The sequence below is a fragment of the Mus caroli genome, unplaced genomic scaffold (genome assembly GCF_978045245.1).
Source record: "Mus caroli unplaced genomic scaffold, Mus_caroli_1 scaffold_6, whole genome shotgun sequence".
NCBI classification, from domain to species: domain Eukaryota; kingdom Metazoa; phylum Chordata; class Mammalia; order Rodentia; family Muridae; genus Mus; species Mus caroli.
This window is the reverse complement of record NW_028227261.1, coordinates 10,865,964-10,888,844: the sequence shown is the minus strand read 5'-3', so window position 1 is coordinate 10,888,844 and position 22,881 is coordinate 10,865,964. Positions and strand designations below refer to the sequence as shown.

The window sequence follows — 22,881 nt, the reverse complement described above, 5'->3', positions numbered from 1 at the left end:
GAGTAGACCAACGGCACCTTAATTCTCTCTTCCTCCTTAGGGACTGGAGGTGAGGATGTGATCTCTCAGCTTTCTATTTCAATAACATGGCTATTTGCTGTCAGGCCTCCTTACCATGGTGGATAGTTATCCTCTGGAAGCATTACCCAAAGTGGTCTTTTTCTGCAATTACTTTCCTTGATCATGGTGCTTTAGGAAAGCAGCAGACGAAAATATAGAAAAACATATGATTGGATTTAAGGTTACCTTTCAGAGAAAAAAATTCATGTCATATTCTTAAAGCTAATCAAGAACAGAATATATGTTAGATCATAAGAATTATGAGGCCATTTTAAAAAATGATATCATCTAAAATCATCGTAGCATTTATTGTGTCTTCTTCTTTCAGTAAAAAGTAGGTGACCTTCCAAATGCTGACACCATTGCATACACTAGCAAGATTTTACTGAAAGGACCCAGATATAACTGTCTCTTGTGAGACAATGCCGGGGCCTAGCAAACACAGAAGTGGATGCTCACAGTCAGCTATTGGATGGATCACAGGGCCCCCAATGGAGGAGCTAGAGAAAGTACCCAAGGAGCTAAAGAGACCCGCAACCCTATAGGTGGAACAACATTATGAACTAACCAGTACCCCTGAGCTCTTGACTCTAGCTGCATATGTATCAAAAGATGGCCTAGTCGGCCATCACTGGAAAGAAAGGCCCATTGGACTTGCAAACTTTATATGCCCCAGTACAGGGGAACACCAGGGCCAAAAAGTGGGAGGGGTGGGTAGGGGAGTCGGGGGGAGTGTATGGGGGACTGTTGGGATAGCATTGGAAATGTAAATGAGGAAAATACCTAATAAAAATATTTTTAAAAAAGTAGGTGACATAATGGCCTCACAGTCAGGAAATATTGAGACATAATAAAGTATATATTTGAGGTCTGGATGCAGTAATATATCTTTAAGAACACTTTTTTAATAACAATATTGATCACAGTACCACACATCAGATTATAAATGATGGTGACTAAAAAAAACTACAACAGTCAGCTTTGATCAAATGTGGACCCTGTATCTATCTTGTATTCAGTTGGGTGTCAACAGGCAGACTCTAGTCTAAAATGCTCAGTTGAGATCCTAAGGACGATATATAATGCTGCATCCTTTCTACACCAAAGAAATAGAGTATGGAGTCAAAATTCAAGGATTACTTAAAAGAAATAATTTTCTTTGTATCTAAGCAAATAAAAAGTATAAAATCAGATCAATGGACTCAATTCCCCAATAAAAAGACACAGACTAATAGACTGGCTACACAAACAGGACACAACATTTTACTACTTACAGGAAACCCACCTCAGGGAAATAGACAGACACTACTACCTCAGAGTGAAAGGCTGGAAAACAATTTTCCAAGCAAATGGTCCAAAGAAACAAGTTGGAGTAGCCATTCTAATATCGGATAAAATTGACTTCCAACCCAAAGTTATCAAAAAAGACAAGGAGGGGCACTTCATACTCATTAAAGGTAAAATCTACCAAGATGAACTCTCAATTCTGAATATCTATGCTCCAAAGACAAGGGCAGCCACATTCATTAAAGAAACTTTAGTGAAGTTCAAAGCACACATTGCACCTCACACAATAATAATGGGAGACTTCAACACCCCACTCTCACCAATGGACAGATCCTGGAAACAGAAATTAAACAGAAACACATGGACACTAACAGAAGTTATGAAACAAATGGATTTAATAGATATCTACAGAACATTTTATCCTAAAACAAAAGGATACACCTTCTTCTCAGCAACACATGGTACCTCCTCCAAAATTGACCATATAATTGGTCACAAAACAGGCCTCCACAGATACAAAAATATTGAAATTATCCCATGCATCCCATCTGATCTTCAATAACAACATAAATAATAGAAAGCCAATATTCACGTGGAAACTGAACAACACTCTACTCAATGATTCCTTGGTCAAGGATGAAATAAAGAAAGAAATTAAAGACTTTTTAGAGTTTAATGAAAATGAAGTCACAACATACCCAAACTTATGGGACAAAATGAAGGCAGTCCTAAGAGGAAAACGCATAGCCCTGAGTGCCTCCAAAAAGAAACTAGAGAGAGCATACACTAGCAGCCTGACAGCACATCTAGAAGCTCTAGAACTAAAGGAAACAAATTCACCCAAAAGGAGTAGACGGCTGGAAATAATCAAACTCAGGGCTGAAATCAACCAAGTGGAAACAAGAAGAACTATTCAAAGAATCAACCAAACCAGGAGCTGGTTCTTTGAGAAAATCAACAAGATAGATAAACCCTTAGCCAGACTAACTAGAGGCCACAGAGACCGTATCCTAATTAACAAAATCAAAAATGAAAAAGGAGACATAACAACAGAACCTGAGAAAATCCAAAACATCATCAGATCCTACTACAAAAGGCTATACTCAACAAAACTAGAAAACCTGGATGAAATGGACAACTTCCTAGACAGATACCAGGTACTAAAGTTAAACCAGGATCAGATTAATGATCTAAACAGTCCCAATTTCCCCTAAAGAAATAGAAGCAGTCATCAATATTCTCCCAACAAAAAAAAAGCCCAGGACCAGATGGGTTTAGTGTAGAGTTCTATCAGAACTTCAAAGAAGACCTAATTCCAACTCTCCTCAAACTGTTCCACAAAATAGAAACAGAAGGTACTCTACCCAATTCATTCTATAAATCCACAATTACTCTGATACCTAAACCACACAAAGATCCAACAAAGAAAGAGAACTTCAGACCAATTTCCCTTATGAATATCGATGCAAAAATACTCAATAAAATCCTCCCAAACGGAATCCAAGAACACATCAAAACAATCATCGAACATGACCAAGTAGGCTTCAACCCAGGAATGCAGGGATGGTTTAATATAGGGAAATCCATCAATGTAATCCACTATATAAACAAACCCAAAGACAAAAACCACATGATCATCTCGTTAGATGCTGAGAATGCATTTTAAAAATCCAACACCCCTTCATGATAAAAGTCTTGGAAAGATCAGGAATTCAAGGCACAAGACAGCAGAGATACAAGGAGAATGCTGAAATGGTGGAACTTCCCTTCACTTCTGCCTAGCCCCTCCTTCTGGACCTGCCCAATATTCAGCAGCTTCCTGCAATTCTTCTAAGCCTACCTACTTGGGGATCTTTCAATTAATTAGCTTCCCAATTCTTCACAGCAATTTTTGTTGTTTTGGATTTTTGCTTGCTTGCTTGCTTTCTTGTTCATGTGCTTTTAATTTGTCTTTTCCTTAAAATCATCAAATCATGCAGGAATCCCACATTCCCCAATCAGGAACCACTCCTCCAACTCTGTTGCAGCCTGTCTTCCACACAACTTCCCAGAACCTACTCTGCACAGCTTCCCCACAAGGTTGCTGCTAGACTAGACAGGAACTGGATGTTGTAGGACACTGCACCTGAGATCTGAACCCTTCAGATACAACTAATCCTGTCTAACTTCTCATATTGTGAGTCTAGCAATCTGAGCTAAAAATGCACACAATTAAGCAATCCTTCTGAATTCTGATGCTCAGAACAGATACCCAAAACAAACAGAAACTATGATAAAATGTCCTTGGCTCAAACCACAAACCATATATGTATCCTATAAGGAGCACAGTTTACATGATATCTAAGATAAAAATTGAAAACCTATAGTAATGACCAAGGAGATTAAAGTTTTTAAACATGTAAATCCACTCAAACAGGAACAAAATGAATCATGGGCAAGAAAATAACACCAGATGCCTGAAGGAAATGAGGACACTATAAAATATTAAAATTGAGTTCAATAGGTGCTTAGAAATGCCCCCCCCCAAAAAAAAGCTGGGTGTGGTGGCGCATGCCTTTATTCCCAGCACTTGGGAGGCAGAGGCAGGGGGATTTCTGAGTTTGAGGCCAACCTGGTCTACTGGTCTACTGAGTGAGTTCCCGAAAGCCAGGGCTATACAGAGAAACCCTGTCTCAAAAAAAAAAAAAAAAAAAATCACTGAAAATAAAATGCAGTAAGGCAAATAAAAATAATACAGAGAGAACCTGTGGGAGACAAATTATAATTCTTGCAGAAAATTAACATGATGTTAGGTCAAGGCACAATATTACTTACTGCTTGAAGGGTCAGGCACTAAAGAGAAACTCCTTTGGAAAACTGTCTAGATTTTTGTCAAAAAAAAAAAAGAAAAAGAAAAGAAAAGAAAGAAAATATGAAGGAAAGAAGGAAAGAAAACTAGAACAAAATTACAATGCATACTGTACTGTTTGTTCATAAATGATTTCCTGATTGTTCACTGTAATTAATACTCTATGTAAACCCATGCATATCAGCATAAGCTGGGAAAAGAAGACTTGAGATTTACCCAGGTCTCATTAGATCTAGGAAGGCTAGGAAGTCAACTCTTTTTATGATTAAAATGCGTTCCAGGATTCTCATGTAACCTCCAGGGTTGTGATGACTGTGAGAGGTTAAAATGGATTCTAGCTAAGCATGGAAGTGAGAGCTCAGAAGCACAAGTCCAGACCTGGGGGTCTGTCTTTAAAGAACAGGGTTCTGGGCTCATGGACACCTTTCAAATTGCAGGGCTACTTGTTTACCGTTGTGGTGACTTTTAGTTTTTCACATATTGTACTTATGCAAAAAAAATATGTCACAAGTTAATTGATTCTTCATATGTGAATAGATTAAATAAGCATACTGGTGATTTATAATGAATCTGAGTTGAGTTAAGGAAAGAAATTAAAGCCTTTCCCTCAGAGCATTTAACTAAGTGTGAGTCCAAAGTTGAATTCTCTACTTCATGTTCCCTGTGCCTTCTATCCTTTGTCTGTCTGTTCAGTTAGTTTAAATCTTTAACTTCCTGAAGGCTGCCTCATGCATCTCTCCCTTTCTATCTGCCTTTTGTCTCCATGTGTAAGATAGAAAATTTAAGTTTGACCCCCTAGACCAAGTTGGAGCCAAGAAAGAAAAATAGGTGGTCCCTGAAGTACCCTGTTCCCGAGAATGGCTGACCTCAGAATAGGTAATTTACACAAGCCGGTTCAGTGATCTTGTTCCAGGACCTGACTGACCACAGAACTTAGATTAAAGTCTTGAGAACCTCAATACCTGTAGAGAATCTATGTAGGCCAGAAGAGGAAATTGTGACCCAAAGGTTGGAATGTCACTTTGATGTATACTAGTCTGACCTCAAATGTAGAGGAATACACCTGCCACAGTGTTCTGTTTGCTGGGATTATGTCAGCAACACTTGCATGTTTTATGTCTATGAAGTCAAACAATGTAATCACACTCTGTATATCTCAACAACATAATTTATATTCTAGAAAACATCTTTTGATTGTCTTTCCATTTACACTAACACAACATTAACATCCTAAGAACTAGAAACAACCATAAAATATATTTTTTCTGTAGAGGGCAAAAGGAAATTGTGGTCAAAAATAAGCTCTAGGGTAACCAGGAATGTAAAACCACAGGGTTTTCTCTACAGTGCAAGAAAAAGTACACTTTTTTTTTACCAGAAGTGAAGGGATGGATGTAGTAAGCAGCTTGGTGACCTGTGGTAGTTGAAGTGCAGGACCACACCTGAAAGTCCCAGACTATTAAATTGTCCCAGACAACAATCCTAGGTCATTGTTTCTCAATAAGTACAAACCATCCTTGGGGGACATGGGACATGTACCTTACAGCTTGGTGTCCTCTATACTGTATACTTGGATCCTCCACCAGGCCCTTATTTTTAGAATCCAACTTTAAGAAAGAAACACATGTACTTTGCAAAAGACTTTTGAGGTAGCCACACCTTCATCTTCACTGTGCACAGATGATTGAGACAATTATTACCAAGAAATTTCATTTTGAAATTATACTGTGCTTACTTGTTCCTAAAATAAACCATCCTGGGATCAGTATCTTGAAGCTTCAGTCAGCATTGGCCACTGAGTCTACAGGGGAATTTTATACTTTACTTCCCAGTTTTAATAATTCAGAAACTCTTTAGTTTACTCAAACTTAGAACATAAAACCCAAGCAATATCCAACCAGAGATATTTCCAATCCTGAAAATCCTTACTCCCCATCCCCCTCCCCCAAATGCGTCCCACTCATTTCTCTTCTGCTTCTCACCTGAGCAGAGGCAGTCTCCCTCCAGTGTTATCCCATTAAATCTCTGTGTGTGGTTAAATGTTCCATGGGGCATTGTGGTATATCATGACTTCTGACTGCCAGGAGACCTTTTACTTCAGAGCTATTCACATATTCACTGGGATAGATTTTCCCTGAGTGCTGCAAGAATTTCATTGACAATAACCCACAACACACCCACAACCAGTGCTGAAATACTTATAGAGTGGTATTGAACTAGATTTCTTTTGGTCTCAGGGATTGTTATTCTAGCAGACCTAGGGTTTGCAGAAACCGCCATGCTTGTATCACTTAACCAGTAAACATCAATCATAGTCTTTCATTCTGACTAATGAACTCAGTTTTGAGCACAAAATTTCTTCCCCTTTGAAATTTTAGCTTTTTGATGTTTTTCATTTATAATGACCCATAGAGAATATACTTTATCAGCAGCCAGCAAAATGTGTCACAGAAAAATGCAGAAAAGACCAGAAATTTGAGAATAGAATTTGGGAGATACAAGTACTAATGCCTACACATGAAATATTAATGATGATGTTCATAGTGTGAATAAATTTAAGTAAAAGAACACTCTGAAATTGAGAACCATGGTCAATTTGGCCAAAAGTTTGGGAAAAAAAGTATCCTAGTCTATGCACCTACAAACATGGTTTGCTTTGCTATAAAACTGAGTGTGAATGGCCTGTGAATATCATGGAGCCAAAGAAAGAGAAGATGAGGGAAATATACAGAATGTAGGTGAGAGTGTGGTTACTGGTTTTCCAAATGGAAGGTGCTGGGTGATTCACAAAAATCCCAAGAATCAGACCTCTGAAGGCAGGGAAACAGATTTCACAGGTAATAGGCATTCTCAAATGGTCTCCATAGGCCAGAGATGTCACAGGTGTATGGACGCAGTAGTAATCTATGCTCTGTGATGATGTACCAGGCCTCTGAACACTTCACACACTAATACTCATGTAATAGAGAAAAGAAAGTATCATCACAGGGAGTGGTGGCCCACGCCTGTAATCCCAACACTTGGGAGGCAGAGGCAGGCAAATTTCTGAGTTCAAAGTCAACCTGGTCTACAGAGTGAGTTCCAGGATTGCCAAGGCTACATAGAGAAACCCTATCTAAAAAAAAAAAAAAAAAAAAACCAACCAACCAAACAACAACAACAACAAAAAAAAAACAAAACCAAAACAGAAAAAAAGGAGGAGGAGCAAGAGCAGGAGGAGGAGGCGAAAGAGCAGCAGCAGCAGGAGGAGGAGGAGGAGGAGGAGGAGGAGGAGGAGGAGGAGGAGGAGGAGGAGGAGGAGGAGGAGGAGGAAAGTATCATCATTGTAGCTTCCACAATCACAGGACACTTTCAGACACAGGTGGGAGATACTTTGCAACATCCACATCCTCTGCAGCTGAGGATGTAACTGAAGTCACTGTGGTACAGCAACAACTCTAATTCAAAATGTCCATCCCCTTCACTGATTAAAAACTAAGAGATGTATATGTTTAAATTTTATTTACCTATGTGTAAATGTTGCTATGTTATTAATGTTGCTAGAAAAACACATTTCTTTGAATATTTTGGATAATTGAATGGGGTATGCCTTTCAGTCAATCACAGTTCTACTGACTCTGGAAGACGAATAGCTCATTGCTGTCAAAGTAGAACACCTGAAGATCTATGGCCTGTTTGAAAAGTTTTGACAAAACTGTCTGGTCAATATACCAAGCCAGCTCACGAGAAGCTGGGGCAGAAAGTGGATACTTTTGTGCCAGGACATCTGGACATACAGAAGTGTAATCTTGCAATAAACAAAAATTAGTTGTGAAATGGGGTGAGGCAGAGCATGGTTCAGATAGACAGGTTGGAAGCAGGAAGAGGGAGGATTACTTGTTGGGTGGTGGACCACAAACTAATTCAGAGCACCCATCGAAAAGAATCCATAAGATCCTGGCAGCCCAGGAAAAATAATCTATGTCAGCTTCCTGTGCAGAACATGAAAGCCAGGATCCTCCAGCACCATCACAAGACACTTGCTAAGAAGGTGTGTGACTGCTTTAGAAGGCTCAGTTTAATGAAGAATGGATTGCTATTTCCTATCCATATAATTTCAGTGGAGCACAGGCTGTATGCTATCCAGTCGGGACAGGAAGGATCAATGGGAACAGGTGTTTGAGAACTGGTCTTGATACTGTTCCTAGTATTAGAGGCTGTGATGTACAGCAGCTAACATCAGTAGTGGTAAGGTTGTTGTGACCTTTCTGTGGTTAGGGAGTTTAACAATTTCCTTTCCCCTTCCATAGGTACCATTGCATACCTGGAAGGAGAGAAGAATCTGAGACACAAGGAAAGCTCTGCAGTTGTTGTCCTAGCATTCCCATAGCAACTGAGGCAACTTACTCTGGATGTGGAACTCAGTTCTGACTTCTCTGTTTTTAGAGAGACAGCTGCTAATTTATAGTAGTTGTTCATTATTTTGATGAAAGATAGATAGATAGATAGATAGATAGATAGATAGATAGATAGATAGATAGATATTCACATTAAAATGTTCAGGCAAATAGATGTACCTAGAAAAAAATTATCTACTGAGGTAAACCAGACACAGGTGGAGAAATATGGAATATATTCACTTATGTGTGGATATTAGCCAATGCTAAAACAATGAACTTGATATTCATAGGCCCATTTTATTCAGAGATATTAAGTATAGAAGAGTTGACTTCAGAGCACACAGTGGCACCCAGATTCCCTGGTGGAAGTAAGTAAAATAGATTCCATGGATGGACTGGAGGCAGATGGGGATGTGAAAGGGAAAATGAGGTAGAGAGTGGGAGGGAAATTAAGGTTGAAGGAGAAAATGCTGAGAGACAGTTGGAATTGAGAGGGGCATTTGAGTGATGATATGGAAAACTACAGTGGTACATACTTCTTAAATGCTATAAAGACAATCAAAATTCAGTGACCTACTAATGGGGGTGAAGAAGTCCCAACTGACCTGGTATTTGCTTCAAATGAGCTTTCTAGTACACTACCTGAGTTTTATTTAATTGAGTTTTTGGCTAAGTGGGTCCCTTGGATCCATAAGCAATCTAGACACTTGATAAGATAACTCTTTGTTCTGTAGAAATTGAGAGCAGTTCTCCATTACCATGCATGCCATCCAGAGAACTCATTGGACGTGGAGAAGTTGAACCTTCCTGACTATATAATATTGTCTTTGTTATGAGAAGTTACTAAACAGGCTAACAAAAGAGAAATGTGAAAATCAACTTAGCTGCCTTCCAAGTGCTGGGATTAAAGGCATGTGTCACCACTGCCTGGCTCAAAAAAGAATTTTTATTGAAGAGAAGTACTACAAATATAAGCAATGTTGTTAGCACCAGGTGCATCTGTGGACAGCTAGAAGTGTCTTTACAGTCAGGTTTTCGACCCAGTGAAGAGGCTCCTCATCTCTAGGCAACAGCACTGCTCCTGCATCTGTTGTCATGACACACACCATGGTATCACTCCCCTTTCACATGCTTCCCATCCTCATGTACTGAATAAAAGAGTCTTCCCCTGTCCCACAGCCCTTCTTCTTCTTACCTCTCACCCCCCCTCAGAGGCTGCTTCTGCCAATAAAACCTCCCCTGTGAGACCTGAGGCTTAGTGTGATTTGTCCGGGAGTTTGCCTGCCTTCTCTAAAAAATATGAAGAAGCCCTTTCTTTCACACAAATAATATCTCAGAATATATAAAAATTGAATATAGGAGAGAAACCCTATGAATAAGCCATGTGATAAAGCCATCCAATGTTATAAGTCATGAGAACAACAATACTGCAGAGAAATCCTGTTAAATGTATTCAGTTTGGTGACTTGCCTGCTCCCTTGAGTTCTGGGGGAAAAATGCTTGGCAGTCGGAAAATATACATAACAGCCATGGCCAACTGAAAATAATGGGCTGGGCTCAGGAAACATGAACCATTTCCAGCTCATGGTGCTCCTTTTGGATGGGTGTTCCTTCCTTGTAGTTAGACCACTTGCTATAAACCAATCAGCTTAAAGGCCAATATTCCTTTACACTCTTACCCAATCACATAATGTTAAAGCTTGGAAAATCCCCCTTATGTTTTTCTTTTTGTCTTTTTCTTTTTTCTCCTTTATAAATGCCATTACCCAAGGGATCACTCTCCTATCTGGTTGTATCAGGTAGATTTGTGGCCTAAGCTTGAGCTTCAATAAAAAACTCTCATGCATCAGAGTTGTGATTCCTGGTGGTCTCTTTGGGGAATTTGAGATCTGGGAACAGTTGCTCATTCAGCCTTTTACAAAAATGTTTCTGTGACATTCTGTCTTCACACAAGTCACCTTGATGACAGTCTGTTGTTCCCCAAGGTAATGGCTTTGATTTTTTTCCTGATTAAACTTCCCAAATTCTTTAGTTAAAAGGCTATACCACAACATAGTTTTAAAACTGCACATTACAGTTGTGTAATTGTTGCCTGCACCCTACTGAGACCCTTGGGGTGGTGGAAAGAAGGCACAGAATCAAAGAAACAGATTCTGGGAATCAGGCAAGTGGCAAATGCAGACTCCTTTATTGCAAATACTGCACAAACTATTATACTCCCATCTAAGCCTGATCAAACATCAGGGGTCTTGAGCCGTGATGGCAGTTTAAAAAATTAGCTAATGAATGTTGTTATCAAAGGCATTTAGAAACTATCTAGGCTATCTATAAACAAGATACAACAGAGGTTGACAATTTAGCTCTACATCAAGGAGACACTGCTGATAAGACACCAACAGCCTTACCATGGAGGTGGTTGAATGACCCACCCATTTGTATTGATTGTATATGACAACTGAAAACCAACAGGCATTAGAACAGCTAGTCCAAGACCAGCTGGTTGCTCAGCCTATAGAGTAAACCACCAGACCTTGGAATTCTCAGGCAGTTGTCATGTAAAGATATCTGGAAAATGGAGGTTGTTGAGAGGTCTCAGAGCAATTAAAAAGGTTATTCAGCCAATGAGATCCTTGCAGCCTGGAATCCCATTGCATTCTCCTGGAAAGAATGTTTGATGAAATTTAAAAAAAAAAAGAATCTCGCCTTGCTAGGGATTGCAAATCGCCCCTGAAAAAGATACAAAGAGTGGATTCTATTAATTATCTAGGATACAGAATAAGTCTGCAAAAGGTTAGGCCACAAAAGGTGCAAATCAGGAAAAACCAATTGAGGAATCTTAATGATTTTCAGAAGTTATTAGGAGATATTAACTGGCTGTGGCTTCCAATTGGCTTGGCCACTCAAGATCTAAGCAATTTGTTTCAAATTTATTACAAGGTGATAGAGATATAAATAGCCTGGAGAAATTAACAGCCAAGGATGAGAAGGACTTAGCTCAGGTAGAAAGGAAATTGCAGGATACACAACTAGTTTGTATTGTTCCAAAATGGCCTGCATCTTAGTTATCTTACCTTCTACTCATTCCCCTACAGGAATTTTCATGCAGAGGGAAGATTATGTATTAGAGTGGACATTCTTAGCACATAAACAGAGTAGGAAATTAAAAACCTACAAGGAGATAGTCTCTGAATTATCACTAAAAAGTAAAATGAGACTTCAAAAATTAGTTGGGATGAATCCAACTGAAATCGTGGTACCTTTTTTTAATGCAGAGATGACTCATTTGGGTAAAATATGAACATTGGTAAAAAGTATGCAGTAATTTCTTGGAGAAATTAACAACAGACACCCTAAAAGCAAGTGACTTTTATAAAATGAACTACTTGGATTTTCCCTCATATCATAAAAGCAATTCCAATATCTGGAGCCGCTACATTTTACACTGAGGCTAATAAATAAGAAAAGGCAGAAGATTTAAGTAAGGTGGCTGATTGTTCCTAGAAATCAGTTCAAAAATCGTAATTATGTGAAATATTCATGGTGTTCTCAGATTTTCAAGAGTCTTTTTTTTTAATTTTTAATATTTTTATTACATATTTTCCTCAATTACATTTCCAATGCTATCCCAAAAGTCCCCCATAGCACCCCCCACTTCCCTACCCACCCATTCCCATTCTTTTGGCCCTGGCATTCCCCTATATTGGGGCATATAAAGTTTGCAAGTCCAATGGACCTCTCTTTCCAGTGATGGCCGACTAGGCCATCTTTCGATACATATGCAGCTAGAGACAAGAGCTCCGGGGTTCTGGTTAGTACATCATGTTGTTCCAACAATAGGGTTGCAGATCCCTTTAGCTCCTTGGGTACTTTCTCTAGCTTCTCCATTGGGAGCCCTGTGATACATCCAATAGCTGACTGTGAGCATCCACTCCTGTGTTTGCTAGGCCCCGGCATCGTCTCACAAGAGACAGCTATATTTGGGTCCTTTCAGCAAAATCTTGCTAGTGTATGCAATGGTGTCAGCGTTTAGAAGCTGATTATGGGATGGATCCCTGGATATGGCAGTCTCTAAATGGTCCATCCTTTCATCACAGCTACGAACTTTGTCTCTGTAACTCCTTCCCTGGGTGTTTTGTTCCCAATTCTAAGAAGGGTCACAGTGTCCACACTTTGGTCTTCATTCTTCTTGAGTTTCATGCGTTTAGCAAATTGTATCTTATATCTTGGGTATCCTAAGTTTTGGGCTAATATCCACTTATCAGTGAATACATATTGTGTGAGTTCTTTTGTGATTGTGTTACCTCACTCAAGATGATGCCCTCCAGGTCCATCCATTTGGCTAGGAATTTCATAAATTCATTCTTTTTAATAGCTGAGTAGTACTCCATTGTGTAAATGTACCATAATTTCTGTATCCATTCCTCTGTTGAGGGACATCTGGGTTCTTTCCAGCTTCTGGCTATTATAAATAGGGCTGCTATGAACATAGTGGAGCATGTGTCCTTCTTACCGGTTGGGACATCTTCTGGATATATGCCCAGGAGAGGTATTGCTGGATCCTCCGGTAGTACTATGTCCAATTTTCTGAGGAACTGCCAGACTGATTTCCAGAGTGGTTGTACAAGCTTGCAATCCCACCAACAATGGAGGAGTGTTCCTCTTTCTCCACATCCTCGTCAGCATCTGCTGTCACCTGAATTTTTGATCTTAGCCATTCTGACTGGTGTGAGGTGGAATCTCAGGGTTGTTTTGATTTGCATTTCCCTGATGATTAAGGATGTTGAACATTTTTTCAGGTGCTTCTCTACCATTCAGTATTCCTCAGGTGAGAATTCTTTGTTCAGTTCTGAGCCCCATTTTTTAATGGGGTTATTTGACTTTCTGGAGTCCACCTTCTTGAGTTCTTTATATATATTGGATATTAGTCCCCTATCTGATTTAGGATAGGTGAAGATCCTTTCCCAATCTGTTGGTGGTTTTTTTGTCTTATTGATGGTGTCTTTTGCCTTGCAGAAGCTTTGCAGTTTCATGAGGTCCCACTTGTCAATTCTCGATCTTACAGCACAAGCCATTGCTGTTCTATTCAAGAATTTTTCCCCTGTGCCCATATCTTCAAGGCTTTTCCCCACTTTCTCCTCTATAAGTTTCAGTGTCTCTGGTTTTATGTGAAGTTCCTTGATCCACTTAGACTTGACCTTAGTACAAGGAGATAGGAATGGATCGATTCACATTCTTCTACATGTTAACAACCAGTTGTGCCAGCACCATTTGTTGAAAATGCTGTCTTTCTTCCACTGGATGTTTTTAGCTCCCTTGTCGAAGATCAAGTGACCGTAGGTGTGTGGGTTCATTTCTGGGTCTTCAATTCTATTCCATTGGTCTATTTGTCTGTCACTATACCAGTACCATGCAGTTTTTATCACAATTGCTCTGTAGTAAAGCTTTAGGTCCGGCATGGTGATTCCACCAGAGGTTCTTTTATCCTTGAGAAGAGTTTTTGCTATCCTAGGTTTTTTGTTATTCCAGATGAATTTGCAGATTGCACTTTCTAATTCGTTGAAGAATTGAGTTGGAATTTTGATGGGGATTACATTGAATCTGTAGATTGCTTTTGGCAAGATAGCCATTTTTACAATGTTGATCCTGCCAATCCATGAGCATGGGAGATCTTTCCATCTTCTGAGATCTTCTATAATTTCTTTCTTCAGAGACTTGAAGTTTTTATTATATAGATCTTTCACTTCCTTAGTTAGAGTCACGCCAAGATATTTTATATTATTTGTGACTATTGAGAAGGGTGTTGTTTCACTAATTTCTTTCTCAGCCTGTTTATTCTTTGTGTAGAGAAAGGCCATTGATTTGTTTGAGTTAATTTTATATCCAGCTACTTCACCGAAGCTGTTTATCAGGTTTAGGAGTTCTCTGGTGTAATTTTTAGGGTCACTTATATATACTATCATATCATCTGCAAAAAGTGATATTTTGACTTCATCTTTTCCAATTTGTATCCCTTTGATCTCCTTTTGTTGTCGAATTGCTCTGGCTAGGACTTCAAGTACAATGTTGAATAGGTATGGAGAAAGTGGACAGCCTTGTCTAGTCCCTGATTTTAGAGGGATTGCTTCAAGCTTCTCACCATTTACTTTGATGTTGGCTATTGGTTTGCTGTAGATTGCTTTTATCATGTTTAGGTATGGGCCTTGAATTCCTGATCTTTCCAAGACTTTTATCATGAATGGGTGTTGGATCTTGTCAAATGCTTTTTCCGCATCTAACGAGATGACCATGTGGTTTTTGTCTTTGAGTTTGTTTATATACTGGATTACGTTGATGGATTTCCGTATATTGTGTGGCCTCCCTTCCCCCAGCCTGGAACCTGCTTGCTCAAGGGTGGAGCTACCTGCTCATTCGTCCTGCCACGCCTACTGCTGGACCCTGCCTTTGCTGCCTGGAGGCACACACGTGTTCGTCCTGTTACTGGACCCTGAGTTACTTGGCGGGAAATTGGGTTCCCTCCCCCTTCCTTTATAACTGAGTGTCTGGAAATAGTAAAATTGAGCTTTGATCAGAATGTTTTCTTAGCTCCATTCATTCTTCCGCCCCGTCTAGATTCCTCTCTTTTCAGCTTGAACTGCCATTCTCAGTTGAACCGTTCGTGTTGTGGACTGCGGGCAGGCCGCAACAATATTGAACCATCCCTGCATCCCTGGGATGAAACCTACTTGGTCAGGATGGATGATTGTTTTGATGTGTTCTTGGATTCGGTTAGCAAGAACTTTATTGAGGATTTTTGCATCAATATTCATAAGGGATATTGGTCTGAAGTTTTCTATCTTTGTTGGGTCTTTTTGTGGTTTAGGTATCAGAGTAATTGTGGCTTCATAGAATGAGTTGGGTAGAGTACCTTCTGTTTCTATTTTGTGGAATGGTTTGTGAAGAACTGGGATTAGATCTTCTTTGAAGGTCTGATAGAACTCTGCACTAAACCCATCTGGTCCTGGGCTTTTTTTAGTTGGGAGACTATTAATGACTGCTTCTATTTCTTTGGGGGATATAGGGCTGTTTAGATCATTAACCTGATCTTGATTCAACTTTGGTACCTGGTATCTGTCTAGGAACTTCTCCATTTCATCCAGGTTCTCCAGTTTTGTTGAGTATAGCATTTGGTAGAAGGATCTGATGGTGTTTTGGATGTCTTCAGGATCTGTTGCTAGGTCTCCTTTTTCATTTCTGATTTTGTTAATTAGGATGCTTTCCCTGTGCCTTCTAGTGAGTCTGGCTAAGGGTTTATCTATCTTGTTGATTTTCTCAAAGAACCAGCTCCTTGATTGGTTGATTCTTTGAATAGTTCTTCTTGTTTCCACTTGGTTGATTTCGCCCCTGAGTTTGATTATTTCCTGCCGTCTACTCCTCTTGGGTGAATTTGCTTCCTTTTGTTCTAGTGCTTTTAGGTATGTTGTCAAGCTGCTAATGTGTGCTCTCTCTAGTTTCCTTTTGGAGGCACTCAGAGCTATGAGTTTTCCTCATAGAAATGCTTTCATTGCATCCCATAAGTTTGGGTATGTTGTGGCTTCATTTTCATTGAACTCTAAAAAGTCCTTAATTTCTTTCTTTATTCCTTCCTTGACCAAGGTATCATTGAGAAGAGTGTTGTTCAGTTTCCACGTGAAGGTTGGCTTTCTATTATTTATTTTGTTATTGAAGATCAGCCTTAGTCCATGGTGATCTGATAGGATGCATGGGACAATTTCAATATTTTTGTATCTGTTGAGGCCTGTTTTGTGACCAATTATGTGGTCAATTTTGGAGAAGGTACCATGAGGTGCTGAGAAGAAGGTATATCCTTTTGTTTTAGGATAGAATGTTCTGTAGATATCTGCCAGATCCATTTGATTCATAATTTCTCTTAGTTTCACTGTGTCCCTGTTTAGTTTCTGTTTCCATGATCTGTCCATTGGTGAAAGTGGTGTGTTGAAGTCTCCCACTATTATTGTATGAGGTGCAATGTGTGCTTTGAGATTTACTAAAGTTTCTTTAATGAATGTGGCTGCCTTTGTATTTGGAGCATAGATATTCAGGATTGATAGTTCTTCTTGGAGGATTTTACCTTTGATGAGTATGAAGTGCCCCTCCTTGTCTTTTTTGATGACTTTGGGTTGGAAGTCAATCTTATCAGATATTAGAATGGCTACTCCAGCTTGTTTCTTCATACCATTTGCTTGGAAAATTGTTTTCCAGCCTTTCATTCTGAGGTAGTGTCTATCTTTTTCTCTGAGATGAGTTTCCTGTAAGCAGCAAAATGTTGGGTCTTGTTTGTGTAGCCAGTTTGTTAGTCTATGTCTTTTTATCGGGGAGTTGAGTCCATTGATATTAAGCGATATTAAGGAAAAGTAATTGTTGTTTCCTGTTATTTTTATTGTTAAAGTTGGCATTCTGTTCTTGTGGCTGTCTTCTTTTAGGTTTGTTGAGGGATTACCTTCTTGTTGTTTCTAGGGCGTGGTTCCTGTCCTTGTATTGGTTTTTTTTCTGTTATTATCCTTTGAAGGGCTGGATTTTTGGAGAGATAATGTGTGAATTTGGTTTTGTCGTGGAATACTTTGGTTTCTCCATCTATGTTAATTGAGAGTTTGGCTGGGTATAGTAGCCTGGGCTGGAATTTGTGTTCTTTTAGTGTCTGTATAACATCCGTCCAGGATCTTCTGGCTTTCATAGTCTCTGGTGAAAAATCTGGTGTAATTCTGATAGGCTTGCCTTTATATGTTACTTGGCCTTTTTCTCTTACTGCTTTTAGTATTCTATCTTTATTTAGAGCATTTGTTGTTCTGATTATAATGTGTCGGGAGGTATTTCTTTTCTGGTCCAGTCTATTTGGAGTTCTGTAGGCTTCTTGTATGTTCATGGGCATCTCTTTCTTTAGATTTGGGAAGTTTTCTTCTATAATTTTGTTGAAGATGTTTGCTGGTCCTTTGAGTTGAAAATCTTCATTCTCATCCACTCCTATTATCCGTAGGTTTGGTCTTCTCATTGTGTCCTGTATTTCTTGGATTTTTTTTTTTTTTTTTTAAGATTTATTTATTTATTATATGTAAGTACACTGTAGCTGTCCTCAGATACTCCAGAAGAGGGCGCCAGATCTCGTTACGGATGGTTGTTAGCCACCATGTGGTTGCTGGCATTTGAACTCTGGACCTTCGGAAGAGCAGTCGGGTGCTCTTACCCACTGAGCCATCTCACCAGCCCCGTTCTTGGATGTTTTGAGTTAGGATCTTTTTGCGTTTTACATTTTCCTTGATTGTTGTGCCGATGTTCTCTATGGAATCTTCTGCACCTGAGATTCTCTCTTCCATCTCTTGTATTCTGTTGCTGATGCTCGTATCTATGGTCCCAGATTTCTTTCCTAGGGTTTCTATCTCCAGTGTTGCCTCATTTTGGGTTTTCTTTATTGTGTCTACTTCTCTTTTAAGGTCTAGTAATGTTTTGTTCATTTCCATCATCTGTTTGGATGTGTTTTCCTGTTTTTCTGTAAGGACTTCTACCTGTTTGATTATGTTATCCTGTTTTTCTTTAACGATTTGTAACTCTTTAGCAGTGTTCTCCTGCAATTCTTTAAGGGATTTTTGTGCTTCCTCTTTAATGTCTTCTACCTGTTTACCAGTGTTCCTTTGTATTTCTCTAAGTGTGTTATTAAAGTCCTTCTTGAAGTCCTCTACCATCATCATGAGATATGCTTTTAGATCCGTGTCTAGCTTTTCCGGTGTGTTGGGGTGCCCTGGACTGGGCGAAGTGGGAGTGCTGGGTTCTGATGATGGTGAGTGGTCTTGGTTTCTGTTAGTAAGATTATTACGTTTACCTTTCGCCATCTGGTAATCTCTGGGGTTAGTTGTTGTCGTTGTCAGTATTTAAAGATTGGAGGAGAAGCTGTGTTCCACTCACCAGAAGTCTCAAAATCCTGTGGCGGGGGTCGTGGGTAGCTGGCGGGTGTCAGCCAACCCTGCCCTCTAGCTACCCCGGTGCTGTTCAGGCTGGAAGACGCCTGTCCAAGAGTCTTAATATAGTAACTGACTCTCAATATACAGAAAGGGTTGTTTTACACAGAGACTGCTGATCTTATTTAGGATGATTCTGAATTGACTTCACTATTTATTCAACTACAACAAATTATCAGAAATAAGAGTAATTGACTATATATAAGACATATAAGATCCCATATACGTCTGCCAGGCTCTCTGGCACAGGGTAATAATGAAATTGACCAGTTATTTATAGGAAGTGTACTCAGGGCTTTGGAATTTCATTAAACAACAACAATACCATTTTAACAGCAAAGGTTTCAAGAAAGTATTCTCTATCACAAGAAAAGGCAGTTTCTTCCAAATGCTGATACCATTGCACACACTAGCAAGATTTTGCTGAAAGGACCCAGATAGAGCTCTCTCTTGTGAGACTATGCCGGGGCCTAGCAAACAGAAGTGGATGCTCACAGTCAGCTATTGGATGGATCACAGGGCCCCCAATGGAGGAGCTAGAGAAAGTACCCAAGGAGCTAAAGGGATCTGCAACCCTATAGGTGGAACAACATTATGAACTAACCAGTACCCCTGAGCTCTTGACTCTAGCTGCATATGTATCAAAAGATGGCCTAGTCGGCCATCACTGGAAAGAGAGGCCCATTGGTCATGCAAACTTTATATGCCCCAGTACAGGGGAATTCCAGGGCCAAAAAGTGGGAGTGGGTGGGTAGGGGAGTGGGGGGGACTGTATGGGGGACTTTTGGGATAGCATTGGAAATGTAAATGAGGAAAATACCTAATAAAAATATGGAAAAAAAAGTAAAAAAAAGAAAAAAAGAAAAGGCAGTCTCTGCTTCTGTGTCTCTTTCATATTGTATTAGAAGTTCTAGCTCAAGCAATAAGGCAACTAAAAGAAATCAAGGGGATACAATTTGGAAAGAAAGAAATAGTGAGTTTTCTATTTTTGGCTAATATGATAGTATATATAAGTGAGCCCAAAAAATCCTTCCAGAAATTACATTGATAAACTTTGTAGCAAAGTGTCTGCATACACAATTGACTTGAAGAAATCATTAGCTCTGCCCTACACAAAGTGATAAACAAGCTGAAAAGAAGTTAGGGAAACAGAACACATTATATTAGCCACAAACAAAATAAAATACATTCATCTACCTCTAACTAAGCAAGTAAAAAAGTGAAAGACAAGAAATTCAAGTATCTTAAGAAAGAAACAGAAAGCTACCAGAAGGTGGAAAAATCACCCTTGCTCATGTATAAATGGAATAGGCACATGAATATGTCCATCTTACCAAAAAGCAATATAGAGATTCAGGGCAATTCCCATCAAAATTCCAGAAAAAAATTTCACAGAACTTTAAAGAAAAAATTCTCAACTTCATATGGAAAAGAAAAAAAAAAAACCACAGGATAGATAAAATATTCATCAACAACAACAACAACAAAACTTCTGGAGGTATCAATATCTGTAACTTTAAGCTGTACAGCAGAAAAATAGTAATAAAAATTTGTACAGTACTGGTATAGAACTAGATAGGTGAACCAATGGAATTCAATAGAACACCCAATAATAAACACAGTCGCCTACAGGTACTTAAATTTTGACAAAGAAGCTAAAACCATACAATGAAAGTGGAGAGCATCTTCTATGAATGATTCTGGTCTAACTGAATGTCTTCATGTTAGAAATGCATATAGATCCATATTTATCCCCCTGCATATCACTCAAGTCCAAATGAATCAAAGACCTCATTATAAATCTATGCACACTTAATCTAATAGAACAAAAAGTGGGGAATAGCCTTGAACTCATTGGAATAGGAAACAGCTTCCTAAACAGAACACTCATGGCTCTGAAACTAACGTCAAGAATTTTTAATAAAAGGAACCTCATAAATGTGAAACACTTCTGTAAGTCAAAAGACACCATCTTCGGGATCCCTATAGATTAGGCAAAGATCTTCACTACTTCTACATCGAATAGATAAGGATTCCTGCTACTAAGTAGAATGAGGGGAGACTTGTGTTAGAGATTACTGAGAGAAGAGGAAGGGCTGATATTGTAATCTAATGTGAATAAATAACTTCAATCTAAAAGATACACATGAAGAATAGGAAGACATTCATTTACATTGAAAACAGAATAGAAACATGACATGTGAATATGCACATACTACTTGCAACATGGAATGAGGAGTGTCTAAAAAAAAAAAGAAAGATGAATTGTCTTACTTTTACAATAAATTACAATTATAGCAAATAGCGTGTAGTATGTTTATTAACATACATAGAGATATGAATAAAATGGTGATCTCGTCATTCATATGCACAGTTCAGTAAATTATAAACCACCTAATATTTATTCTTTTTTTTTTCTTGCTGTCTCCCGGGAACACCCCACAGACACAATTTTATTCTTTATAGAAACAAAGTCATTCCCTAGCACCCTCCCTTTTCTTTGTCCACAGCAAAATAAATAGCTGTTCCCTCTAGAGTGGTGACAGCTGTCCGGGGGTGGGGTGTCCAGCAGAGATGAAGAACTCGATGGAAGGCCTTAGTCCTGGCTCTCAGAGTCAGCTGTCATCCTCCTCCTCAGACTCTCCCTCAGACTCAGGCGCGCTCTCAGGCAGGTCATCGCCCATCTGCTGGAATCGTCCCGACTGGGCGTCCCACATATATTTGATGATCACTTTGAATTCAGCCATCTCATACCCAAACAGCTTCAGGATACGGGCCTACTCTGGGGTCAGCACGTCACCCTCTTTGCATACTTCATAGTCAGACAGCAGGGTCACCACACCTTTCTTGAGGGCAGTGGGCAGCCCCAGCTGCCTCAGCTGTGGCTCCATGGAGTGAGGGAATTGCTTCAGGGGCCCTGGATCCAGGCTCACAGTTAGCGTTGCTTTGTTTCCCGCTCGAGCAAAATCCATTTCTGTATACTTTGTGAACCACTCATTCACCTCCTCCTTCGTGCTGTTGGTAAAAAGCAGCCCAACTTCACCTCTCAACTTCTTGCTGACCTGATGTAGGTTGTCTTTGTATTCATCAGATGGGCTTCGACCCAAGGCCACCATCATCACCTTGTTTTTGCCAAAGAACATCCGGCTGTGCTTCCAGGCGTTCTGGATGTCCTTCAGCTTGCTGTTCCTCATGTTGGCCACAGAGAAGATGAAAAGGTACTTGTAGGTGTCCACACATTTCCGAAGCTCTTCTATCAGGTTCTGCTTCAGTTCCAAGCCTTTCTTGGCAGTTTTTGTTAAGGAAACTTTCTTGTCTCGCTTGGATTTGGGCATCGCGGCAAAGGCATGTGCGGCAGAAGACAGGGTGGCCCGTCAGGCTAATATTTATTCTTATATAGAAAGTCAATTACATGGTCATTAGGAAAATCTTGAAAATAATAAATGTTGAATAGGAAAATAATATTTAAAATAGTTTCATACAGAATTGATTATAGGGACGAAAAAAATGTGCCATATTTTTTCCATATATTTTCAACGATTTTTTTTTTTTAATTTTAGCTGAGGTTTACCTCTTTACAGAGTATATGTGTATACACTCTATCCTGTTGCTATCTGGACTCAGATAAAGGCATCAGATGTCCCAAACTGACATTTAGGGTGATTGTCAGCTACCATGGGGGTTGGGTATTGAACCAGTTTTCTATTTAAAAGAAAGCAACTCTATTAACTGGTACATCATCACAACAGCCCTCCAAGAGAATGTGCCCATGTCAATCCTAGTCTCCTGGAGCCTGATCATCCCTTTCTCAAAACCTGAAGAATACCTGGAAATTTGTGATAGTCTCCTTTCACTGCACCTGCCAAGGTTCTTATTCAATAAAACAAACCAAAACCAATCAACAAGCCAGGCGGTGGTGGTGCATGACTTTAATCCCAGCACTTGAGAGGCAGAGGCAGTCAGATTTCTGAGTTCAAGGCCAGCCCGGTATACAAAGTGATTTCTAGGACAGCTAGGCCTATACAGAGAAACCCTGTCTCGAAGAAAAGTAAAAATAATTAAATAAAATAAACAACAACAACAAAAAACCAAAAACAAAAAAAAAAACCCCAATCAACAACACACCACCTTAGCCATGTGTGCATGTGTAACCTCCTTCAGCCTAGGCAGGCTGGTTCAGACTGTTTACCACTGAGACAGGGCCACCTGCTGTGCTGCTTCTCCACTCTACTAGTTTCCTTTGATGTGACACTGTGAGGCTGAACCTGTTCTCCAAGATTTTCTGGACTTAACTGCAAACTGTGAAATTGGTGAGTTTCTG

At 39.5% G+C, this 22,881-nt stretch overlaps 1 protein-coding gene and 1 pseudogene across 1 annotated transcript in view; one reads left to right on the top strand and one right to left on the bottom strand.

Moving 5' to 3' along the window:
* The window catches only part of LOC147004104 (uncharacterized), a 522,844-nt gene that overhangs the window by 107,727 nt on the left and 392,236 nt on the right, over positions 1–22,881 (top strand). The window lies entirely within an intron of this gene.
* On the bottom strand, positions 21,121–21,917 carry LOC147004118 (mRNA turnover protein 4 homolog pseudogene; annotated as a pseudogene).